Source organism: Papaver somniferum, chromosome 4 (genome assembly GCF_003573695.1).
Source record: "Papaver somniferum cultivar HN1 chromosome 4, ASM357369v1, whole genome shotgun sequence".
NCBI lineage: Eukaryota > Viridiplantae > Streptophyta > Magnoliopsida > Ranunculales > Papaveraceae > Papaver > Papaver somniferum.
In genome coordinates this window covers 33,341,359-33,361,950 of record NC_039361.1, presented here as the reverse complement: position 1 = coordinate 33,361,950, position 20,592 = coordinate 33,341,359, and positions in this window count along the sequence as shown.

Genomic DNA, 20,592 nt, shown 5'->3' with positions numbered 1-20,592 from the left:
TAATATTTTTCGTTGAAATTTTTTTTTATCTAATTTCATGTGTTTTCTTGCTAATAAATTCTTATAATATAAGTCTTGTTATTTTGTACTCTAAGATACATGTGAATAAGTAATAGAATGTCAAAAAAAAATCATTTATTTTAATACATCTTCCAATTATAGTGGAATACCATAAATCTTCTGGAACCATAGATGTATTTTTTTTTCCGAAAAAGAGGCATGCCTTAAATATATTAATAATACTTCGATTCTAGATCGGGTTCGGTTACAGGATAGACCTGGTTGTTTATAATAATTACAAGAAATTTGAGAAGACAACAGATACATCAAAGGCACTTAACATTATAGCTATAAGGCTCAAACAAAAGAAGAATTCTATCAATTTCATACGGATTTCTAACTAACATAACAAGTCCAAATGGCCTAGTTTGGATTAAAATCAACTCATCCAAACTATATAACAAACCGCAAACAACAGAGATGTTAGGATATAAAGATCAAACCCTTTCTCAAGGGGTTGTTTTCTAAAACATGGAAAACAAGTGACATGGGTAAAACGAGATCCATAAATCCAACCATTTATCGAGAGTATTTTCTTTCAAAATAATAGTAGCAAAAATAATCTTAATCGGACATCATGTAATGGTATCTGTTGAAATTGATCTGGATCTTCATCGGAATCGTTCTTCTGTACGGTTTATTCCCGGTGTCTTTGGAGTCATTGTTGTTATTGCTGGTGTGTCTTTAGAGAATTTGTTGCTTCTGCGGTTCTGCCGCTGTTGTAGCTCTCTTGGTGATGTTATTGTGTATGTTTTACTTCATCAACAGTTACATACTATATGAAAATCCAATAAAAAAGTTTCTGCAACTAAAATCCCAAAAATATAAATATAAAAACTGAATGAGAAACCTAGCCTATTAGTGAAATCAAAAGAAGGGAAAGATAAATCTACCCTAGGATAGAAATCAGTAAAGGAAAAGGGGGGAGGGGGTGAAGGTCGGCTTAGACCTGGCCCCATAGGAGCAAATATGAACCAGCGGAAAAACTAGGGTTTCTTGGGCTATAATATCAAAAATAATACTGAGAGAATTTTTTTAAGAACCATCGATGTATTTACATAATGGCTTTTGGGTCTAATTAGGAAAACACCTACTATATTATGGTATTCCACTATCGATGGGAGGGTGAGGCCCAAAATATTTCTCATTCTCACTCAAAAATTTGTCACTCTCGCGATCAACCTCACCTTAGATATTTCTCACTCTCTCAATCAAGCTGTCATCCAAGATGAAGTTTTTGATTGTGAATTAAAAGATAAAGTGAAAACGCGGGGGTATAACAACCACACCCAATATTTCGTTCGGCAATCTGTATGGACTAAACTCAAATATAATTCCGAGAGCACCAACTTAAAAGTGAGACTCAATCAAGAAAGATATCAAAGAGGTTTATCTCTTTCTCAATACACTCAGTAAATCAACTAGATAGAAATCTGTGAGACTAATTGTTATGATAATAACTCGGATGGTACCAGAGACCAATGTCCGAGTCTCAATCAAGTCATATCCAACAAGGTCGGATTTATCAACTATGATTGAACTACGCACAACCTGTGATATTTCAATTATATAATGAAATATAATGCGGAAAAGAAATAACACAGATACCAGAAATTTTGTTAACGAGGAAATTGCAAATGTAGAAAAACCTCAGGACCTAGTCCAGACTTGAACATCACACTGTATTAAGTCGCTACAGACTCTAGCCTACTACAAGTAAACTTCAAACTGGAATGTAGTTGAGCCCCAACCAAGTCTCACACCGATTAAGGTACAGTGGCGTTCCTTACGCATCTTGAATCCTAGCAGGACCCTGAGCACTTGATTCCCTTAGTTGATCTCACCCATAACTAAGAGTTGCTACTACCCAAAGTCGAATATTTATAGACAAATCTGTCTCCCACAAATAAGTCTATTTTGGTTGTTGTTTCCGTCTTAAGATAAAGATCAAAGTGTACACGAAACTCAACTAATAATCCGGTTTTATACTCCGGAAGAGCATCCTAGAAATATTAGTCGCCTCACAACAACCTAACTGATTAACAAAAGAAGTTATTGCGGAATCACAAGAGTCTGAGACGAAGAACTGTTGTGATTACTTTTTATATCTTACGAATCAGAGATAAATCTCGAGAAAATCTTAGAGAAGATTAAACTCAATACGATAAAAAAAAAGTAAGATCGGAATTAGCAACTACAGAGAAAATATTTGGATCTTTCTTCATGAATCCCAAATGAAGTCTCCGAGTCGTTAACCTAATAATGGTTTTTTGAAAACCATGGGTTAATGGAGAATCGACTCTAGTTTGCAACTAGGACACACAAGAGTGTCGGGATTAGGTTCCCAGATGCTAGAGTTCTCCCTTATATGGTCTTTCAAATCAGGGTTGCTTATAATCAAAGCTAAGATATTTTAGTAACAAAGCAATTCATATTCACTGTTATATGAACTCCTGATTTAAGATACAAGCTAAATCTGCTTAGAAAATAAGCAATCAATCTCCACCCTTAGATGATATTAGCTTGATACAAACAAATGAAATATACTTTTATTTAGTTATGGATGAACCGTACCTAAACGTGTATAACAGTTGGCTCAATAACAGCTAACCGAAGTTAGCCACATAAACACTTATAGTTTAAACATATTCATCTAACACTTCTAGATAAAATATGACAATCAATCAATCATGATAGATAATTAAATGAATCTGAATGTGCTTTAAGAGAGTTTTTCAAATGTTCACTATCTCATAGAAATATCCATGAACAATTTGAAACATATTCGGTTTGGTTGGTAGTTGTACAAAGTACTTATACAAGAACCAATTCATGAACTGTAAAACAAGTTCGCATACCTTATTTCATTAAAGTTCCAAGGACTTTAGTTCGCAAATGAACCTGAGTTCATGAGTATGAATTGTCATACTTATCGATTTTAGAACCTAACCAATGTTTTCGCAAACATAGTAAGCGAACCACGGTTCTGGACTTACCTAGTCTAGCCATTTGCAAATACTGTTCGCAAACCACAGTTCCGGACCTTTCACAGTTAAACCCGTTCATAAACACAATTCGCAAACAAGAGTTCCGGACCTGAACTAGTATTCACAGTTCGCATACAAGGTACGTGTACTGTGTTATATCCAGACATTGGTAGTAGTTCTAAAACTCTCATTTCATCATTGAAACATCCATAGAAGACAACAATGGTAATCTTATACATACCACTAGCTTCAAGTAATTAATCAATCAATACGAAACTTCCCAAGTTAACATCAAATGATTGTCTCACACAAATCATGTAAGATGTTTAAGGTAATTTTCAAATGATCATCTTGACTTAATATTTAGTTTCAAACAAATAAATTGTCTACAACTAAACTCGTCAAGTACATGATGAAGTTTAGATAAAGCTAAAAATCTTCCAACATGTATTTCAATAAATATATAAATGAGATAAACTCGGCCCAAAATTTCAAATGTGTATAAAATAAAGTCTATGTGGATATACGACTTAGTCTCTTTAGAAGATAGAATAAAATAGACTTTTGAGTGATAGATAAGTTTTAGTCTCCATATACCTTTTGTTAATGAAGTTCCTCCAAATTCTTCAATAGATCTTCTTCTTCAATCGGTGAACGTCGTGAAGTCTAATGCTCAACTACATACTTCTATCCTAATCCGAGACATAGTTGTAAGTAGACTAGAAATAAAGTATATAGTTTTGATCAACTAAACTTGACAAACAAGCTTGAGATAACAACGGTTGCGAGTTCGACCGAGCAGTGCTCTAACAATCTTCCCCTTTGTCAATTTTAGTGACAAAACTATCAATACATATGAATTACAAAAAAGATAAACTTTGTAGCTTCTGATCCATCATGCTTGATTTCCTTGGCTCTTCAACTTCCTTGAATTCTTCGTTACTTCAAGTTCTCAATCGATTCTGAATGTGTTCAACTCAGCATCATTGTTGTTGAAGATCCGTAGAAATAACAATATGAAAACGGAAGTTCTCAAACATTGTTATTCAGTGTCATAGTATTATTATATCGAATCAAAGTCCAATTGCATCACAACTTTGAAATAATACTACAATGATATGTATCACTCCCCCTTAGTCAATACTTCCATCTTAGAATGGAACCCACTCTCCCTTACATAATGATCCGTAAACCATATGTATGTAGTGTGAACTAATAAATAATTCTCCCCATTTTTGTCAATGTAAATTGGCAAAGGTACGAAAACATGAGATCATAATGAACTCACAAAAGATAATTCATGACTAAAAAGAAACATATCAACTTTTTTCGACGATTTCACATAGTCGAAACTTAGTGTATTCATCAAGGAGTTTATTAAGATACAAGTTAACCCCTTCAAATTCCACAACCGCTTTCCCCACAAATATATGGCAATTAAGCAAAAGTTCATATAAGAACTCTCCCTCATTTTATGTCATTCCGAAGAGAACAACATGAGCGACCTTACTTTTACAAGAAAAGAAGGGAGCGACCTTACTTTTACAAGAAAAGAAGGATTTCTTTGGACGCGATTTGATAATTTCCAAAATATCATCGAGTAAACTAATCAAAAGAAAAACTTTATGGTTAATTTAACCGGAAACACTCAACATAAGAAAAATTACGGAGTAAATACAATACTTTCACATAAAGTGGATCAGGGAAAGATCAATATTGCGGAATATCTCAAAAAGTTCATTCTATCTTTTATCAATATATGCATAAAGACATAATAGACTTAACTTTTGAGCTTTTATGAGATAATAGCACAAAACACAAAAAGTAAAGGCACATATCTCATAAGATATTTGCAATATATAAAACCAATAAGATTAAATTCTGCAAGTTCATCTTCCAAAAACTTAGAATTTAAATAAATAAATCTAAAAACATGCAAGATAAAAATTGTTGGAAGTAGCTTGTGTAATCACAATATATGTGTTGATGGTGGTTTTTAGCTTAGGGTTAAAATCGTAAAACCTTGCATCGGATATAATGTCACTCTGCAAGGAAGCGGTGCTGTGAGTGCTAATCTCTCCACCGACATATTTATTGATCCGCTCAATATACTTTTATCCATAACACTCTGTAAATTTCGGCACCTCGCCAATACGAGACTCACTGAGTACTTTCCTGTGCTATGTTCCCCAGCAGAACCCTTAATCGGTATGGCATGACAAATTTATGTTCACTCGCAACGGAGTAACATGAACCTCCAAGTACCAAAGTTAAAGCCATTGCACGAAATGCTCAGACAGAAAGCACACTGCATTCTGTAGATAAAGATTTTGTGTGGCAGCATACAAAATCCATCTAATTATTGTGATAACTCGCAAATAACTCATAAACCGACTAATTTGCAAATTAGGGTTTCGCGCCCCGCGCAGTATACTGGACCCCGTTGGTCGAAACCATGCTTAAACAAGCTAGGCAACCAAATCCGCCACAGCGCTAAAAGTGCGGCCGCACCTTAGCATACCGGCCCTCTTCTAGTCGACCAATCAAGTCGCTTCAAACCTGCCACAGCCTCAAAAATGTCGCCATGCTAAGTTGGCTTCCCAAAACACGCCAGCTTCCCAAAAAAACGCTAGCATGCCGCACACGTATACCGCACATGCCAGGCGCGCATGCCAGACGCGCTTGCCAGACGCGCATGCCAGACGCGCATGCCATACGCGCTTACTAGACGCGCATGCCAGACGCGCTTGCCAAACGCGCATGCCAGACGCACTTACCAGACGCGCATGCCAGACGCGCTTACCAGACGTGCATGCCAGACACGCTTCCCAGACGCGCATGCCAGCGCCACTTACAACACCACGACCACTGGCAGACCATCATGCCACGGCTACTAGCACGTCTCTATGCCACGACCACTGGCATGCCACCATGCCACAGCTACTAACACGTCGCTATGCCATGGTCACTGGCATGCCACCATGCCACAGCTACTAGCCAAAAAGAGCCTAGCATCACATATGCTATTTACCTACGGCAAGCCTCTCAATTTTAACTTGCCACACGTAGCAAAGTGCTACATGTTTTCCACGAAAACTCTCGAGACATCAAAACATGTCATAAACTGGGGGATACTCATCAGGGTATTGGTCTGGCGGTTTTACAGCGTGCGGCGTGCAATACGCCCGTTACAAGAAAGTGTCATAAGAGTGAGGCGGTTAGTAATGGCAAGAAATAAGTGGTGAAACGCATCTTCATTATGGAAACATCAATTCCAGGTGTTACGCGTTACCACTTTTCCACCACTCAACCGCTTCCGCTTCTTACGAGGCCAGGGTACGTTTTATTACGATTTGTATAAATAGGTTTCACCTATTTCCACCAAAAAACAAGTTTTAGTCAGGAGAATAACACCACATCCAGAAATCACCTGGTAGCTTTCCATTCAGCTCACCAGTTCAATTTTCTGATACAAGTCACAAAAACGCCCACACTTCCAGAATCAACTATTCTGGTCTCAACACTTTCTTCGCTTCCCTCCCTAAGACCAACCCTTCTCCTTCACTTTGTGACCGAAGCAAGCCTGGAACGCCCATTTCTTGGTTTAGGCCAGGATTATACAGATTGATCTCTCGAATCAAAAGTACTCCCGTGTAGTACATTATTTTGGGTTTAGATTTATTTCTCACCCACACACACAAGATTACCAAAATCAGCAGAAATATTTTTCACCCACAAACAATTGGCGACCACAGTGGGAGATTAATCTCTCGGTTACAATATCAATTTCCAAATCCCGATTTCATCTTCAACCCGATCTCAAGATGGTAGAACTTAGGTCCGGATCAACAACAAACCCTGAGAACACTAGCGCTGAAATCATCCCTGGTACTAACGCTCCTTCCAGGGGCACTAGTACGCCACCTGCCAACACCAGCAGCGCGGAAAATATTCCTCCAGGTGTTACACCGGCGATCACCAGAGCCAGAGTCGTTGCCGCCACTCCCAACGTTTATTCAAGTGTGACACCTCCAACCGTCACCAGAGCCACTGCTACTCCACCATCAGGACGAGAGACTGGAGGAGCCAGAAGAAGAGGACCTCCTCTTACCACTGTTGATTTGATGGAAAGACAAAAGGTTCTCGTGAGGCTCAGACAGACATGGCTACAATTCAGAAAGAGATACATATTTTTCTCAAGACACTAACGGAGCGGCCAGCACAAGAGTCACGTCAACCCCAGGTGGAGCTGACAAGGAATACTTTTAACATCCGGCGCAGACACTTCAGCAGGACGCGCGTTTATAGATGAAGAGACTCGTGTTTCTCTTGAACACCCAGTAGAAGGGAATCAGCAATCCAATTTCATCACACGTGAAGATCAGGAACGACTTCTCCAAAATCGAGGCAAAGAAAATCATCAACCCTCCTGAGTTCACAGAGACCCTCTTCCCGTCAGGAGCTGCATGATTTATGGGGACTTCGCCCACAAAATCGTGCAGTCTATGATGAAACATTTATGTAAGACTCTATATTTCTCCAAGGGGCAGCGTCAAGACATAATTGCAGCCCTCAAACCGCACTTCATCAGGAAAGCAGTTGTTTCCAGCCAGGGAAGCCGTTCATAGACCCCAACCTCTCCTGGAAAGCACGATTGATAGATGGAACTGGGGACTCCTAACCGCTGTTCACTTGAAGGATGTCGAGTTTGACAGCACGATGACTGACGCGGCCTCCGACTTCAACATTGTAACCATCAAGGCTCTGAGAGTTGCAAGGGAAAATCAAACAGAAGAAGCGTATTCTTTAACATCAGAGAAAAACATGACTTGTCGACCAGCACTAATTGTGCCATCTTCTCATATACCATATCGTATCAAGTCGTTTTACGAAGTCAAGGGTTAATAGCGCCTTCACTGGAGTTTTCTCCCGGAGCCGCTTCGACGTTTCTCTCCAGGAGCCGCTTCAACGTTCTCTTCAGAAGTCGCTCCGCTTCAACGTTCTCCAGCAGCAGCTCCGCTTCAACGTTCGCTCCAGCATCCGCTCCGCTTCAGCGTTCTCTCCATAAGATGTTTCAGGATCCGAAGCCGAAGTTTCAGCGTTTTACTCCATAATATTCAACGCCTCCTTCTTGCCAAGGATCGTGCCGTAGCCGCCACTCCTCCCTGTCAAGGGTCGTTATCGCAGCCAACCAAGGTTCATAGTTGTGGCCACCTTTTGTTTCATCCCATCAAAGACCTGGGGACTTTTGTCCGTCTATCAACCCGTCATCATCCTGATGTCATCACTAACGCCTGATGCTGCTCACTCATGGGGGAGCCTAAAATACCCAAAGCCCAATCATGGACGAAAGACTTGCCTACAGGAGACAGAGCTAAGTAACTATCGTTAAATTAAAAGTTTTATATCTATTAGGTATATTCAATAAATTTTAAATATCTTAGTGTTGAGACGTGCAAATTCCTCAACACTCACCACTGTGTTGCTAGGCATACTTCCTCGACACACCCCTCTTCTTGGTGTTGAGACGTGCAAATTCCTCAACACCACTATTGTGTTTCCAGGCATACTGCCTCAACACATCCTTTCTCTTAGTGTTAAGACGTGCAAATTCCTCAACACTCACCACTGTGTTGCCAGGCATGCTACCTCAACACATCCTTTATCTTAGTGTTGAGACGTGCAAATTCCTCAACACTCACTACTGTGTTGCTAGGCAAGCTTCCTCAACACATTTTCCTCTTGGTGTTGAGACGTGCAAATTCCTCAACACCACTACTGTGTTGCTAGGCAAGCTTCCTCAACACATTTTCCTCTCGGTGTTGAGACGCGCAAACTCCTCAACACCACTAGTGTGTTTCTAGTCATGCCTCCTCAACACATTTTTCCTCTTGGTGTTGAGACATGCAAATTCCTCAACGCCACTACTTTGTTGCTAGGCAAGATTCCTCAACATATTTTCCTCTTGGTGTTGAGACGTGCAAATTCCTCAACACCACTACTGTGTTGCTAGGCAAGCTTCCTCAACACATTTTCCTCTTGGTGTTGAGACGTGCAAATTCCTCAACACCACTACTGTGTTGCTAGGCAAGCTTCCTCAACACATTTTCCTCTTGGTGTTGAGACGTGCAAATTCCTCAACACCACTACTGTGTTTCTAGGCATGCTTCCTCAACACATTCTTCCTCTTGGTGTTGAGACGCGCAAACTCCTCAACACCACTACTGTGTTTCTAGGCATGCTTCCTCAACACATTCTTCCTCTTGGTGTTGAGACGCGCAAACTCCTCAACACCACTATTGTGTTGCTAGGCATGCCTCCTCAACACATTCTTCCTCTTGGTGTTGAGACGTGCAAATTCTTCAACACCACTACTGTGTTGCTAGGCAAGCTTCCTCAACACATTTTCCTCTTGGTGTTGAGACGTGCAAATTCCTCAACACCACTACTGTGTTGCTAGGCAAGATTCCTCAACACATTTTCCTCTTGGGGTTGAGACGTGCAAATTCCTCAACACCACTATTGTGTTGCTAAGCATGCTTACTCAACACATTCTTCCTCTTGGCGTTGAGACGCGCAAACTCCTCAACACCACTATTGTGTTGCTAGGCATGCTTCCTCAACACATTCTTCCTCTTGGTGTTGAGACGCGCAAACTCCTCAACACCACTACTGTGTTGCTAGGTATGCATCCTCAACACATTCTTCCTCTTGGTGTTGAGACGTGCAAATTCCTCAACACCACTACTGTGTTGCTAGGAAAGCTTCCTCAACATATTTTCCTCTTGGTGTTGAGACGTGCAAATTCCTCAACACCACTACTGTGTTGCTAGGAAAGCTTCCTCAACATATTTTCCTCTTGGTGTTGAGACGTGCAAATTCCTCAACACCACTACTGTGTTGCTAGGCAAGCTTCCTCAACACATTTTTCTCTTGGTATTGAGACGCGCAAACTCCTTAACACCACTACTGTGTTGCTAGGCATGCCTCCTCAACACATTCTTCCTCTTGGTGTTGAGACGTGCAAATTCCTCAACACCACTACTGTGTTGCTAGGCAAGCTTCCTCAACACATTTTCCTCTTGGTGTTGAGACGTGCAAATTCCTCAACACCACTACTGTGTTTCTAAGCAAGCTTCCTCAACACATTTTCCTCTTGGTGTTGAGACGCACAAACTCCTCAACATCACTACTATGTTGCTAGGCATGCTTCCTCAACACATTCTTCCTCTTGGTGTTGAGACATGCAAATTCCTCAACACCACTACTGTGTTGCTAGGCAAGCTTCCTCAACACATTTTCTTCTTGGTGTTGAGATGTGCAAATTCCTCAACACCACTACTGTTTTGTTAGGAATGCTCCTTCAACACATCCTCCTTCTTAGTTTTGAGACGTCTAAATTCCTCAACACTCGTTACTGTGTTGCTAGGCATGCTTCCTCAATACATTCTTCCTCTTGGTGTTGAGACATGCAAATTCCTTAACACCAATACTGTGTTGCTAGGCAAGCTTTCTCAACACATTTTCCTCTTGGTGTTGAGACGTGCAAATTCCTCAACACCACTACTGTGTTGTTAGGTATGCCAGACGCGCTTACTAGACACGCTTCCCAGACGCGCATGCCAGCGCCACTTACAACACCACGACCACTGGAAGACCATCATGCCACGTCTACTAGCACGTCGCTATGTCACGGCCACTGGTATGCCATCATGCCACAGCTACTAGCACGTCGCTATGCCACGGCCACTGGCATGCCACCATGCCACAACTACTAGCACGCCGCTATGCCACGGTCACTGGCATGCCACCATGCCACAACTACTAGCCAAAATGAGCCTAGCATCACATATGCTATTTACCTACGGCAAGCCTCTCAATTTTAACTTGCCACACGTAACAAAGTGCTACATGTTTTCCACGAAAACTCTCGAGACATCAAAACATGTCACAAACTGGGGGATACTCATCAGGGTATTTGTCTGGCGGTTTACAGCGTGCGCCGTGCAATACGCCCGTTACAAGAAAGTGTCATAAGAGTGAGGTGGTTAGTAATGGAAAGAAATAAGTGGTGAAACGCATCTTCATTATGGAAACATCAATTCCAGGCGTTACCCGTTACCATTTTTCCACCACTCAACTGCTTCCACTTCTTACGAGGCCAGGGTACGTTTTATTACGACTTGTATAAATAGGTTTCACCTATTTCCACCAAACAACAAGTTTTGGTCAGGAGAATAACACCACATCCAGAAATCACCTGGTAGCTTTCCATTCAGCTCACTAGTTCAATTTTCTGATACAAGTCATAAAAACGCCCACACTTCCAGAATCAACTATTCTGGTCTCAACACTTTCTTCGCTTCCCTCTCTAAGACCAACCCTTCTCCTTCACTTTGTGACCGAAGCAAGCCTGGAACAACCATTTCTTGGTTTAGGCTAGGATTGTACAGATTGATCTCTCGAATCAAAATTACTCTCGTGCAGTACATTTTTTTAGGTTTAGATTTGTTTCTTACCCACACACACAAGATTACCAAAATCGGCAGAAACAGTTTTCACCCACAAACAATATGTTATACCAAACCCTAGTTATCCTTCTCGAACACAAGAATAAATTCTCACAAGAAGTTTCCTAGATAACGGCATTGTTTCTTCAAACCTGATCATTTAAGAATCTTAAACACAAATCAAGTTAGGTACACATGAACGACACTCAAGGTATATGAATTATTAGTCGCGTTGGTATGTCTATCATAAGTACTTCACCTAAAATATATTATCTCTTAGTGAATGTTGAATGATGTACCCTAAATCATTATGATTATCATGTCTTGAGAGTTTTTACCTAGATCCTCAATTCATTACAACTTGGAGTCACAAGTAGAGTGAAAGAAGTGTGACGAAACGGAGCAAAAGTGCTCAAAATCAAGAGATGTGCCAAAGACAAAACTTAACTCATTAAAATTAAGAATTTTTTATCATCGTCTTGAAGATAATTGAAATACAATGAGAATTCAAAAATAATGAGGTCATTCCAAGTTCGGACGAAGAAGTTACGGGCAAAGCAAGTTTACCGAATATCAACGTCTACAGGCCAGCTCGCAAACTGGGTTTGCAAACTGGCGTAACTGGAAATTTCGTGAACTGGAGGAGTTTGAAAAATGGGTTCGCAAACAAAAACTTGGATTTTATTTTAAAGCATGGTATGCATACCTGGTATGTGAACCACGAGGACAGAAATTCACGAACTCTTTTACGTCTTTTTTGACACTAAATCATCTCTTTGGAGCGTTGGCTCAACAAGGTAGAGATATAAGTTCTTGCCTTCCAAAACATTGGATATTGAACTTCAAGGTATAAATTTTTCAATCAAGACGACACTCGGGTTTTCACCAAAACACTTAGCGAAAAATAAGAGTACGAATTGCAAACACAAAGATGTTTGAGATAAATAGATCATGATATCAAGCAAATGAAATCATAAAACTTGCTCAAGTTTACCAAATATTACATATCTTACCTAACACAATATGTACGCCCCAATTCTCGTGCTTCCCTCACCGTATACATAACATAGCATTCCTTTGTGAGGATGCACTTACAACACAATCAAGTTGTGTTGAGGTGAAAAATGTCTTGCTCACCACAAGTGACTGAAATAAACTTTTCCGCAACTATGTATTTTTCACCATCTATAGTTTTTGGCTTGTTCCGTTTCTTCTTCCACCAATTCTTGTGTTTCACTTTTGGATTATCATGTAAGAGATCACTTTTAGAACCTTTCATATCCAAATCCATCTTTCCAAAGAACTCTTAACTTCAAACATCATGAATATTGCCTTCTGCATAGTCATGGAATTTTATGGGAGATCATTCTTTTCACACTCAATAAATCATTGACTTTCTTTGGTACCCACTTTTGAGTGCGTTTTAGGAACAATCAGAACCTTCTATAGATGGTGGATTATCGACAAAGGCTAAAATCGTAAAACCATAATTGTACATACTCCTGATTCAGCAATCAGATGAGTATTGAGGCTCATGTTCTCATCGAAGCATGAAAGCTCATGCCGCAAGAACCTTTGACTGAGCAATTTCAGAGGCAACGACATATCTCATGAATACTGAGCAATTTCAGTAATTACTTCTATATAAAATCGAACGATTGGACGACTCCTAGACAGCTTGCCTGCTAGTATAGAGCAATAACGTCTTCAAGATATAATAATGTTTTTCCTGACTATATAAAAGAAATATGACGCTTCAACAAGCTCATATCACTCAATTATCAAATGATTAATGCTTCTAGATAGCACGCCTGCTAGTATAGAGCCATCAATTAATTATTTCTAATCCTTAAATTCATTAACTGAATATTCAGAAACATTCTACGTTCTTCATAATATTTCATTACTTCAATTCATGGTTCTTCCCAGCAGAATTCCATGGGTTAGTGATAAATATTCAGCGTACGGGCATCTGAGCCGCTATCGAGTAAGCCCCGACCAAAATGGTGCAAGTTTACTCAGTAATAATGCACTAACGAGCACCTGAATGCATGAACGAACATTCCAAAATACGAAGGAACGATGAACCTATACAAAATAGGAAGAAAAAAAATAATAAAAAAATATTAGCTAAGGCGCTATGGGATTGGGCCCACCGGCCGGCCAGTCACGCCGTGGCCAGTCCCACGCCTAATTCTCTATTTTATTATTTTTCCTTGATCTCATGAAAATCCCTTCATTCGAACAAACCTTCATTTTAAGGAAACTCCTCAGTTTCATGGTGTTTCCTCCGTATCAAGGAAATAAAAAAAAATAGGAAAGGTGTCGCAGGACTAAGCTCACTAGCGGGCCAGTCATTCCCTAGCCGTGGCCGGTCCCACACCTTGCATTCCTTACTATTTTATTATTATTGTTTCCTTCATCCCATGAAATTCCTTGGTTTCATGATATTTCCTTCACATCAAGGAAAAGATATAAAATTAGGTAAGACTCACAGGACCAGGACCGGGCCCTAGCCGGCCGACCACGCCCTAGTCGTGACCAGTCTCACATGCCTTTTATTTTATTATTATTAATTATCATTGTTTTTTTCATCTCATGGAAACTCCTTCACTTTAAGGAAAACTCCTTTATTTCAACAAACTCCTTGATTTCATGGTATTTCCCTAAAATCATGAAAAATAATATAAAATTAAGAAAAGTGCTATGGGACCGGGTTTATTGGCCGGTCGGCCATGCATTGGCCATAAACAGTCCCACACTTCATGATTTCTTATTTTATTATTATTAATTCCATCATCTCATGGAAATTCCTTAACCTTATGAAAATCCTCAATTTCATGGTATTTCCTTCACATCAAGGAAATTACATAAAATTGGGAAAGGTGTCACGGGACCGGGATTGCTAGCCAGCCGGCCATGCCCTAGCCGTGGCCGGTCCCACACCTTGTAATCCCTTATTTTATTATTATTTCCATCATCTCATGGAAATTCCTCAGTTTCAGCAAAACCCTGAATTCTTCATATTTTCTCAAATGAATGCTCAAATGCACGCCAGAAAATATCAAAATTCTCAGGACTGAGACACGAACACTTTGGTGACATGATCATATTACCTTGACCGACCAAGGTTGGCTCTCTGGCTTGCAAAAGGTCGGTCCCGCATATTTTCATCATTTGACCTAATTTGTTCACATTAGGTTCAAACTCTTCCAAACAACTTGGAATTTCATAAACCGATTTTCAGTCGATCCCATGACCAACCGGGGCCGGTTTCATGACCCCTTGATCGGTCCTTCATCTCTTCATAATGAATTAGGTTCTATCACCTAAGGTTCAGACGAGCATTATTTCAATAAATGATTAAACCAACATTTGATCATCTTTTCACCAACTGGTCTTCAAGAGACTTTGGTATTTTGATCACTAGAGCATTTGGGCGTTACATGGTCGAATCATCATCCCATGTAGTCGGTCCCTCCTTCACTCTTTGGTTGATTTTCAATAAATCATCAATTGATCAAAATTAGGGTTTCGAATCCAAAGCTCTGCAAAACATAATTCTGAGCAGATTCAAACACTAATAATTTTACGTTGATCCCGTGATTAACATTTTAGTTAATTATACTCGGTTCAGTTACCAGTATTTTAAATTAATATTTTATTTGGTCCTGTTACCAATGATTCATCAAACGAGCACCATTTGCTCAAACGAGCAATATTTGCTCAGACTAAGGAATATTGGTTCAACTATCAATATTCAACAATTCATCAAATGAGCAATATTTGTTCACCTTAATTATCAACATTTATTCGACAATTATACCTCTGTCTCAACAGACACGTTCAATTCATGAGTCCCAGAACATTTGTTCAACTCAGCAATACAAAGACTCATCGTCTCATCAAGTCAGCAACTGACTAACTAAAATCACGAGACATCAATCGTGTCACATGGGGGATATCAACTAGGGTTTTGGTCTGGCGGTCTACATCACGTGTTCATACACAATGAGAATGTGAGCAAGTCGTGCAAGCAGTTAGAGGAGTTAACAAAGTAGTGGGTAGAAAATCAACTAAGTCTCTGCGTGATGAGCAACTGGTTTTAACACGATTTCCACTTCCATCACTCTTTGACTCCAGCAACTGTCACACTTCATGGGATCAAGGTGTTTACAATTTTTGCAATATAAATAAGTCTCTGAATCATGATTGGAAAAAAAGACACTCTTTCGTCAAACAGACAATTTTCGTAAAACAAGAGCACACAAACTCATTGTCTGAAAAATTACTCTCAACAGAGCAAATTCAATCAATCAGAACTTATCTTATTTCTTCACGCAGAATACACAACACACCTACAATTTCGATCACCAATGATCTCACATATTTCTCAGCTTCCCTCTTACAGATCGATCCATCCTCTCTTGTGACCGAATTGACTCTGGAACGACCATTGTCTTGGTTTAGGTCGGAGTCCTACAGATTGATCTCTGGAACGGCCATTCGCTCGGTTCAAGGAGTTTCCTCCGCACGGTTGTCTCCTCAATTCCTTAAAAACCAGCAACTCGTTTTTCCCCATCTACACCTTCTTCCCATTAATCTTTTCTAGATTTCTCAGAAGAGAATTCGATTGACTATTCTTTTGCAAGTTAGTTTTTATCCAATTGGGAACATCGGATCTTGTCTCCGTCTTTACAAAGTTATCCTTTTGATCAACAATACAATTGGGAAAAGACTTCGTATGACGTTTATAGACAAATCTAGGTTTATCACATCACTGATTCCTTTGCCTAAAGCTTGGACGTTCACAACCCATAATGTCAAGGGTATTAGCCTTAACATATGATATAGGTTTAATCACTTCTTTTGACACCCAAACAAGAATATCATGAAGTTTTTCATTCCTTATACGAAAACGCCATCTCCTTTCTAGGTGACCTTTGTTTCCGCAATAATGACAAATATAAGGAACGTTCTTACCCGGATTCATGTGTGCTAGTTTTGGAGATTGATATACTTTGATCTTACGAACCTTAACTGCCGGTGAAGGTATTTCACTTTTTCCATCAGTTGAAACCTTTTGTTCAGAAGAATCACTAGCCTTGACAAATTTTACCTCTTTGCTAATACTTGGAGCATCTATTTCCTTATAGCACAATCCTCGTGTATCACGATGATTTTTACTTGCTCCTAGCATCATGGTTAATTTGCTTGAACTAGTATTGAAATTTTTCAAGTCATCTTCAAACATCTTGATTTTATCAAAAGCAGCAGTTAAATCAGCCTCAAGGCGTTTTTCTCGAACGAGATAAACGCTTTCTCTGTCATCAAAACTTGCTTGCTGGGAGTTAATCCTTGCTTCAGTTGCTGCAAGTTTTTCTTCCAACTTAAAGAAATCTTTACGAAGATTATCACATTCTAGTAATTTTTTACTTAGGTCATTCTTACGATCTTTGATGATTGAATCATTACTGGAATTCCATATATAAACACCTTGATAATTTCTTCTCAATTTCTTGCTTTTGTGACAAAGATTAGTCAGAAAAGGTGTGATATGAGAAGTTGTCATCTTTTTCTTTTCCAACAAATCTAATAGCTTAACATACTCTGAGATTTCCTCATCAACATCTCTATCAATATCTGAGTCACCTTCGTCAGAAAATTCATCCAACTATTCTTCTAGACGTGTTTCCTAGTTATCAACAGTTTCTATATCAAGAGAATGTTTAGATATTAACTTAGATGTGACAGTTCTCTCAGGTGAATCCAAGCTTTGAAACTCATCTGGTAATTTCTGAACTGGTACGTTATTAGAGATAAACTCGTCCATAATAACTAGATTGCTTCAAAACAGACTTATGAGGTCTTAACGTGTTTTCCTGCTCTGATACCAATTGAAAACGCGGGGTATAACAACCACACTCAATATTTCGTTCGACAATCTTTATGGACTAAACTCCAATATAATTCCGAGAGCACCAACTTAAAAGTGAGACTTAATCAAGAAAGATATCAAAGAGCTTTATCTCTTTCTCAATACAATTAGTAAATCAACTAAATAGAAATACGTGAGAACGATTGTTATGAGAATAACTCGGATGGGACCAAAGACCAATGTCCGAGTGTCAATCAAGTCATATCCAACAAACAAGGTCGGATTTATCAACTATGATTGAACTACGCACAACCTGTGATATTTCAATTACATAAACAAATATAACGCGGAAAAGAAATAACACAGACACCAAAAATTTTGTGAATGAGGAAACCGCAAATGCAGAGAAACCTCGGGACCTAGTCCAGACTTGAACACAACATTGTATTATGCCGCTACAGACTCTAGCCTGTTACAAGTTAACTTCAGACTGGAATGTAGTTGAGCCCCAACCTAGTCTCACACGATTACGGTATAGTGGCGTTCCTTACGCCTCTTGAATCCCATCAAGACTCTGCGCGCTTGATTCCCTTAGCTGATCTCGCCCACAACTAAGAGTTGCTATGACCCAAAGTCAAAGACTTATAAATAAATATGTTTCTCACAGATAAGTCTATTCTGGTTATTGTTTCCGTCTTAAGATAAAGATCAAGGTGTAAAGGGAACTCAACTAATAATCTAGTCTTTACTCCCAAAGAACACCTAAAACTGTTAATCACCTCACAATAACCTACAAAAAAAGAAGTTATTGCGGAATCACAAGAGTCTGAGACGAAAAACTGTTGTGATTACCTTTTATATCTTACCTATCGGATATAAATCTCGAGAAAATCTTACAGAAGATTAAACTCGATAAGATAGAAAAAGTAAGATCAGAATACGCAACTACAGAGAAAATAGTTAGGTCTGGCCTCACGAATCCCAAATGAAGTCTTCAAATCGTTAACCTAATAATGGTTTTTGGAAAACCCTAGGTTAATGGAGAATAGACTCTAGTTTTCAACTAGGACACACGAGAGTGTCGGGATTAGGTTTCTCGGATATTAGATTTCTCCCTTATACGGTCTTGCAAATCAGGGTTGCTTACAATCATAGCTAAGATAGCTTAGTAACAAAGCAATTGATATTCACCGTTAGATGAAATCCTGATTTAAGATTCAAGCTAAGTCTGCTTAGAAAATAAGCAATCAATCTCCACCGTCAGATGGTATTAGCTTGATACATACAAATTAAATATACTTATATTTAGTTATGGATGAACCGTACCTAAACGTGTATAACCTTTGGCTCAATAACAGTTAACCGAAGTTATCCACATGAACACCTATTGTTTATCCATATTCATCTAACACTTCTAGATCAAATATGATAATCAATCAATCATGATAGATATTCAAATGAATCTAAATGTGCTTTAAGAGAGTTGTTCAAATATTCACTATCTCATAGAAACATACATGAACAATTTGAAACATATTCAGTTCGGTTTTGTAGTTGTACAAAGTACTTATACAGGAACCAATTCATGAACATAATGCCACGATTTGCAAAACAAGTTCGTATACCTTATTTCATTAAAGTTCCGGGGACTTTAGTTCGCAAAGTGAGTTCGCAAACGAACTTGAGTTCATGAGCATGAATTGTCATACTTACCAATTTTAGAACCTAACCACTGTGTTCGCAAACAGAGTACGCGAACCACAGTTTCGGACTTACATAGTCTAACCATTCACAAAAACTGTTCGCAAACCACAGTTCCAGACCTTTCACAGTTAAACTCATTCGCAAACAAGAGTTTCAGACCTGAACTAGTATTCACAGTTCGCATACAAGGTACGCATATTGTGTTATATCCAGACATTGGTAATAGTTCTAAAACTCTCATTTAATCGTTGAAGCATCCTTATAAGACAACAATGGTGATATTACACATACCACTAGCTTCAAGTAATTTTCAAGTGATTAATTAATCAATACGAAACTTTCCAAGTTAACATCAAATGATTGTTTCACACAAATACGCAAGTTGTTGAAGGGTGGATTTAGTTTTGTCCCGTCCTAGCTACACCAAGTGACTTCACTATACCAAGAATAGTAAGAGAGAGAGTTGTCTTTCCATTGTACCTTGTCCTTCTTTATATAGACTTTCCAAAAGCCCCTTCCTTTTATGACATCATGCAATGTGTCCTAAACTTCTCTAATTACCACTAATGACATTCCTTCTCTAATCAAACCTTCTTCTTTCCTATTAATTCCTCCCTTGTCCTTTCCATCTAATTGGATATTTTCTTAGTGGACTTGGGCTTTAGTCCCCAAGTCCACATGTCTCATGTTGGGCTTGCCTTCCTTTTAGGGGCACACTAGCCCGGCTAAGGGGTTTCATTTTTCATGTATCAACATTAGTCCCCTGACTGTTGGGTCAATTGTTAAATGACCCAATAGTCATAAAAATCTTTTCAAGTGTCTCTCCCTTCACGAGCAGTTGACATGAGGATCCCTTCCTCCTTATTGATTCTATGATCATGGGCGACGCTTAACCTTCCATCGTGCGGATTTCGGTTTCTGTCGGTTGCTATTCCCTTTGCATAACTGCCACGTTCAGTTCCTGAGGTTCTCTATATATATGGGGGGGGGGGGGGGGTTAATTTGTTTCCCCTTCATTTCTCTTCTTCTTCCATCCTTTTAAACGTATCTACATACTCGTTATGTCTAACAGTTCCAACAGCAGTTCATTTGAAGAATCTAGTGAATCTGAAGGGACCGTGAATGAAAGTTCCGAGGGGACCGAGTACTCGGAGCAGGATGAAGTCCTTTTACCTCCTCCAGCAGATGATAAATCATATACAATCGCGGAGTTTACAAGCGGGCCCACTCTGAAACACGTGCTGAGGCTAAGGGAACTCCGCGGAGGTAAGCGCGTTTTTCCTCTTGACGATGTCTTAGTTACTCGCCTTCTAAATCCCCTTGTATTGCATTACCCTTCTTCCCCTGGATGGCTCATGCAACTTGAGTCGGAGACTATGGATGCTTTTGCGTTTAAAACGGTGTCGCGAATGGCTACCCATCGCGGCGACTATGATCTTCCCCTTATTGATAT